Source organism: Acanthaster planci, unplaced genomic scaffold, assembly GCF_054643075.1.
Source record: "Acanthaster planci isolate LZ-2023a unplaced genomic scaffold, COTS_SCS Contig86, whole genome shotgun sequence".
Classification (NCBI taxonomy): Eukaryota; Metazoa; Echinodermata; class Asteroidea; order Valvatida; family Acanthasteridae; genus Acanthaster; species Acanthaster planci.
This window is the reverse complement of record NW_028257708.1, coordinates 3,440-10,612: the sequence shown is the minus strand read 5'-3', so window position 1 is coordinate 10,612 and position 7,173 is coordinate 3,440. Positions and strand designations below refer to the sequence as shown.

Below are 7,173 nucleotides of genomic sequence, written 5' to 3'. Positions count from 1 at the left end.
CTGCTCTCTTTTGTTTTATCCGAACCGTATTGGCGAATATTCCAATCAATTAACTTGCCTGTCTTTTTCCTATAGACCATTACCATTTCAGAAATAGCATTAGGTTTATAGCCCAACGGTTTACGGTGTTGTAAAAATCCAGCATTCCTATTTTTTGCACTCGCTTCCGGTTTGACCCAGACAATATCATCGATAAACTCCCAACCCATTTTTATCAAATACGGATGAATATCATAGGGAATCGCATACCTTTTACTAGCATGCGCCCTACTGATCCGTGGAATAATGATCGGGGACGTATTGAGAACAAAAAATCTACCCTCTTTTGTAATGCGATGAACTTCTAGAAACACTCCCTCTAAAAAACGCAAATACTCCTCATAACTCTGATATATAGAATAATCCCTAGCGTTATAATAAGGAGGAGAAGTAAACGTCAAATGCACAGCCTCATCTGGAATATGCTTGAATACATTCATAACATCACTATGAACAATCGTATTCTTTAAATATATAGGGAACTTATCGTGATGCTCGCTGCTTACCGAAGCACAACTAACATTATCAATCTCTTTGCTTATAATTTCTTTTATTAGCTCATTGGGATGATTTTTTAATTTGACTAGCTCTTTTTTTGCTTCAATATTGGTTGGGAAAACTAGCAATCCCCTTATAGCCTGCATCACAACTTTAGGGTCTTGATCGGACAGCAAGTCTATTAAAATTGATATTGCTTTCTCATTTCTCAGTCTACCAATAGCAGAAACAGCCTCTCGTCTAACCTCTGTGCTTGTATCATTTTTAGCAGAAGCTGCAAATACACCCAACAAAGAAATCGCATTTACTTTTGCAAGATTTTTTATAGCAAGCGATCTGATTGTCTCATTGCTGTGCTTTAACAAATCAACTAATGGTTCGCTACTGAATTCACTTTCTAACCTCCCCAGTTTTTCCAATAAATATATAATAGCCGAATCACTTTGCTTGTGTAGAAACGATGTCAAATATTGTCTGTCACGCTTTAACGCGTGAATGCTCTCTTTATTTATTTTTCTGTTCAGTACTGATCGATTCATGTTTATAATCCGTGCTCACCTGGTCAGATACTACCACTTAGTTAAACCCATACATTCTCGATATATTTCTTATTGCAAAAACATGATCTCGTTTAACATTATTATATCATCCTATATTTCTTAGAATATTCTATATTTAAACCGCTTAATGCAACCTGAACACCTCATGCTATATTTCATTGCTTAGCGCTATCACGAGTTCTTCGTTTCAATTTAAGCCCATCGGAGTTCGTTCATTTAGCAAAACCAAGCATTCTCTGTTTTAATTGAGCTTGAAATTGATCGATCCGTTTATTGGCTAAATCACAATACGCTTTCTCAATATCATAAGCAATAAAATTTCTTCCCGTCTTCAGACTGGCTAGACAAGTCGTCCCCGCTCCAGCAAACGGATCCAAAACCACATCCCCTTTAAAAGTATACAATTGAATCAGACGATAGGGCAATTCTATCGGGAACGGAGCAGGATGTCCCACTTGGCTAGCGCGTTCTGCGTGAAAAGACCAGACACTCTTTGTGAATTCCAAAAACTCTTCTCTAGCAATTGTGCTTACTTTTTGACTCTGATTACTGAGGCTATACGAGGATTTAGAAAAAATGAGTATATATTCGTGCGTATCACGGAGAACAGGATTGTTCGCTTTAAGCCAACTGCCCCAAGCCGTCGAAGAACTTGCACTCGCTCCTTTATCCCAGATAATTTCACCCCGCATCAAATAACCCAATTTCCGCATATCCTCTATAATATAACCGTGTAACGGAATATATGGCTTCCGACCCACATTCGCTACATTGATACACGCACGACCGCCAGGCACTAGGACACGGTAGGTTTCCAAAAAAACTTGTCTTAGCAGTGCGCGGTATTCGGCTAACGATAAATCCTCGTCATAGGCTTTCCCGACATTGTACGGCGGTGACGTCACCATGAGGTGCACGCTAGCATCAGGTACTTCGGCTAACTTTTCACTGCTTTTACAAAAAACCTTATTCAAACTCGCCTTAGGAATTGAATTTTCTTTGTAATCGACATTGTCTCGCTTAGACTGCTGATTTTGAGGATTGAGTTCCTGGTAAAGCTTGCTTGTGTAAAACTTTGATGCATCGTGATTGATCCGCCCAGTCGTCCCGTAAGAACTCGTCTGCGTACCCGTTTTATTTCTGAGAGTGTTCGCTTTTAGTTTCATCAGCACCGCCTGTCCTAAAATTAATTTTATTTTTAGCTGAGGGTGATTAGCTTAGTATCTCTTGAATAATTCTTTAAAAAATATTCTCTTGCGTCTTTATACGATAAGTCTATAATAAATTCTTTTTTCTTCATTATGCAGAACTAAAAATAAGTCAATAATCCCCACTATAACTTTTACTTACTTATTAAGATTAGAGTTGTTTCTAGACGGTTTATGTTGAGACTGCGGGGCAGGTCGTTCTTTTTTTTCTACATTGGTTTCCTTCTCCTGTAGCGTAGATCTGTTCCCCGCATTGGTACTATTTTTTTCTGTAATAGAAGCATTGCTTACGGTCTTATCTTCCGGAATTGAAGGTAGATTGGATAGCTTGCTCTCGTTATTATCAGTAGGTTGGTTTTTATCTGAAGAAGTGTTTTTTCCCCTTTTATGATCAGGTTTGCTCTGATTCGTTAATTCAATGTTATTCTCAATATATTTCTTCAAATTATCTAAAAAGTCTTTGTATAAAGTTTGCTTTACATTTTCTGCTTTTAGATCTTTATATAATTTGTTTTTTAAAGATTTTATTATATCTTCTGCATCCTTATCGAATCCATATTTTAATAATATATTTTTAATATAAGATAGATAATCATATTCACCCATACATTCTCTATTTTCCTCTGTATTTTTAATTTTAGATGGCACATTAGGCTTTGGCATCGAGCTATCTTCTTCTTTATCTTTATTCACTCCATTAGATATTTTAACAATACAATCTTCCTCTAAAGATACAGAATAATCTATACCTTTATCATTAAGCACTTCTTTTAATGTTTCTACAATGTAATTTTTCTTTAAAAAATCTTCTGCTGTTTTTATTTGTTTTTTTTCATCATGAATAATTTCATTATAAGTTTTCCAAGTCTCTGGGTCGTTTTTTTTTCTCTATGTATTTTGTTCGTTATACCTGTTGCCGGGTCATCATGATCACTAATAATTAAAAATTTTCTATTAGCTAAAGTTAAGAACGGTATAATTTCTTCCCATTTACTAGCCCCTCCAAGAAGAGCAATGTTAATATATTCAAAGAATTTTTTAGGATCATATTTTTCAATCATAGTTTTCATAAGCTTTCTATCCGTATATCCTTCTAATATAATATTCATCCCTTTGAGATGTCGCAATTGATTATAATGAATTGCTTCGCGTATAACCTTTTCCGTTAAATAATCAGTAGTAATACTGGTAACTTCATCCTTTTTCTCAACTATCACATGCCTAGGTATTTCTTTCTCATCGATCATAAATGGGGAATGGGTAGCATATACAACATAATTATTCTCTGATAACTTTATAAGCTCATCTCTTAAATACTCTGCAGCGGTTATATGTAGGCTGTTTTCTGGTTTCATCTATGAGGATAAGGTTATTTTTTAAGTTTTCTTTACCATTCTTACTAGAAATATGAATAATTAATGATAGAAATAATGATAGGAATTTTTTAAATCCGAGGCTTCTCTGATTAAGTTCATATTCATTAGACGTTTGTTGATCTAATTCTTCTTCAACAGAAAATCGTATAACATTATAATGTAGTTCTGATTTTAAATTTAATCTAATCTTGTTCTCCTTCTTCTCGCTATGCCCCTTCTTTCTGTACTTCCAGATTTCTCGTAATAAAGATGTATTATGATTAGCAATTCTGTTAAGTTCATTAGTTAGTCGAGTTTGTTTTCCTCCTTGAATAAGATTATTTAGATGTTGTTGTATATTATTTATACCACAAGATTCAAACATATTTTTAAGTGGAACACATGTATTAGGATCATTTATAAAATTTGTCCTATTAATAATATTGCTGAGAGACGAGTCTTCTTTATACTCCCAATATACGACTTTTGGAATATCATCTGAAACTAATTGGTGTAAGATTCTGTTAATAACAGTAAAAAAGTCATCGATATTAGCCTCTTCCAAATGTTCCTGCATTAACCCTTTTTGTTGTTTTTCACTCTCACTTAATTTAACAAAAGAAAATTCTCTATTATCAATAGTAACTGTTGTCTTACCGGTGACACCTTCCTTTAACTTTTCCCACCCTTTAATTAGTTTAGGTTTCTTATCTCTAAAATTAAAATATGGAACTCTCTTTGTTTCATCAGAAGATATAGTAACCTCCATACGAAGATCACTTAATGTTCTAATATATTCATCAAGTGCATATTCATCAATAATTTTTTCTTCTGCAGGATGAATTATTTGACTTTGACTAATTTTTTCACAGATTTTTTCTATTTCAGGTTCTTCTAGTTTAAAGAAAAACGATACCTTGCATTCTCTATCATCTTTTTCATCAAAGAAAGATTCCCTTACTTGTCCTTGTTCTAATTTATTATTTTCCGATAAAAGTGAAAGTGCTTTCAAAACATTTGATTTGCCTGATTCGTTTATACCCACTAACACACGACATTTAGGATTAAATTCAATCTCAGCCTCTTTGATAGACGTAAAATTCTGGATTTTTACTTTAATAAGTTTCATAATATCTAACCAACTATATTATTTATAAATTTTCTTTCTATAAAATACCGTAATAGGCTATTAAGCATAACATAAATTTATATAATTTTAATGAAATAGTCTAATAAAGATCATCTTAAAGTGCTATATTATTTGACTAAAACTATGTGATTTTAAAGGAGATCGGAGAGAGCGGGATTCGAACCCGCGATACAGTTTCCCGTATACACGCTTTCCAAGCGTGCGCCTTCAACCACTCGGCCACCTCTCCTGCTTCGATCAGCGAGGATAAAATGCAATTAAGAACTAATTGCAATCATCCATTATTATTGTATCATCATCTTCGCTGTTTTACGGGGAAGAATTTAGCCGTGAATTTCTGTATGATTGATGAACCAGCGACCAAACCAATAGGCATAAAAAACCACGCCGAGTCCTAACGTTGCTATGCTCACAAGCGCGAAGAATAGGGAATTGACGAGATATTGAAAGAAATTGCCTGTAAAGACAAAGTGCTTGTAACCACGCGCCGCTGGGCGGTCTGTGTGTAGATTTTGCTGAGTGGTGACGTTTGAATGTATTGAATGTTGTGCACTAGCAGTGGTGGTAGTGACCTCTGCTGGATTTATAGGAGATGGAGGATGTGAAGGAGGAAGAAGTGTGGTTGTGCTAGGTGGAAGGCTTGAATTGACTGCTGTACGGGTCGGTGCATCATGCGCGGAAGTAGGAATGTTCGGATCAGATAAGAATATAAACCTCGTATGGACTAAGAGCCATTTCATACTCCAATAAAAATAATACATCACCATCAATGCACCGATGAGTATAATAAGTATTATTGAGAAAATCCCGCTCCAAAACGCACCACTAAACCAAGCTGAAAGTAATGCTAACGGAATGACAATCACGCCACCTACCCACAACAACACAAAACCCCAACTTTTAAAGAAATACGCTTTAAAATTAGGAGCAAGAGTCAATCTCGCTCGCCTACCTGAAGACCGAAACTTTATAAGCGTATTTTTAAAAAACCACGCCTTCTGCTCATACACATAATACGGAAATCCAATTCCAAGCGTAAACACCAGAACACCAAACGAAAGAAAATAAGCCACCAAGAAATTACCAAAACTGCCCGTAAGCGTTACCGCTCCCAATTCAAAGTCTTCACGTAAGTGATTTTGTTGTAACACAGAAGATTTCTGCTCTACGACTATTCCTTCAATGCTCGCTGTTTTAAGCCAGACTTCTGTATGCAGAAAAAACCAACGAAACGTAATATACGCTAACGCAGGAACAGCAAGTACCGTATAAGCTAGCGATAGCGAACTCCACAGCCAAGTACCACCACTTCCCGTATCAAACAAGCTAAGCGAACTTCCTAACATTGAAAGAAGCACTAAGCCTATCAATAACGAAAAATAACTTAAAAATTTTCCGCTCAGTGATAACCTTCCACTCATATGCCGACTGTTAGGCGAAACCATCTTTAAACGATTCTCTGCGCTATTACTTGCAGGATCATTCGCAGGATTATTTGGAGAATCCCCTGCATGCTGGGATAAATCGTTATTTGAATGAGGCATTAATTGACTTGCTTGATTGCTTGATTGATTAATTGACTGGTGGATGCATTGTCAGATTATAAGAACCTGCGGGGAAGTTAAAAATGGAGTGTTGGGTGTTTGACCGCCCGATACACTCTAAATCCATAGCGTTTCGTGTAGTCGCCTGAACGAATACTCACCTCAAGGAGAACTTTTTTATTGCTATCTTTAGTAACTTCAAAGATTCGTGCGCTATTGTAACTCGCAGCGTCATCTACGGGATTGCCTAAGTAATCCTTAGTAATACCACCAAAATTAATAAGTAGCGTGCCCGCTGCTGGTAAAGATTGAATTCCAGAAACATACGAAGAATAAAGCTCATGACCAAACTTACGACCAAATTCCCACACCTGTTCAATCGTTTTATTTTTAGCATTGACAACATATTCAACAGCGCGACTGTACGTTTGAAACGCATATCGTTTTTTAGTAAAACTAAAACTACGACTCCTGCCATTGTCAAAGACGAGAATGCGGCCATTGGGTAGGGCGCGGATGCAGTGCTGCCCCCAATGCCATTCTGGAATACCTGCTGTGCTGTTTATGTTATTGTTGTTGTTATTATTAAGGTTTGTATTGAGTAATTTGAGCAGATACGGTCGCTGCTGGTCTTCCCAATTTTCATGTGGTCCTGAAAGCCAAGCTAATTTCCCAGTCGTTTTATTAATAGCAGCGATTACAGATTGATTGCGTGAAGAGACTAAGATCAAATCAGTACTTTCATCGTAATCAAGACTATTTAAATGCGCCCAATCTTTATTTCGAACATGCGTGTAGCCAGGCAACGGATCACGCGTC

General features: G+C 36.2%; 1 non-coding gene across 1 annotated transcript; it reads right to left on the bottom strand.

Moving 5' to 3' along the window:
• Positions 1-4,952: 4,952 nt before the first annotated feature.
• Trnas-gga (transfer RNA serine (anticodon GGA)) lies at positions 4,953-5,039 on the bottom strand. Its single transcript has one exon. It is a non-coding gene; the product is annotated as a tRNA-Ser (tRNA).
• Positions 5,040-7,173: the final 2,134 nt, after the last annotated feature.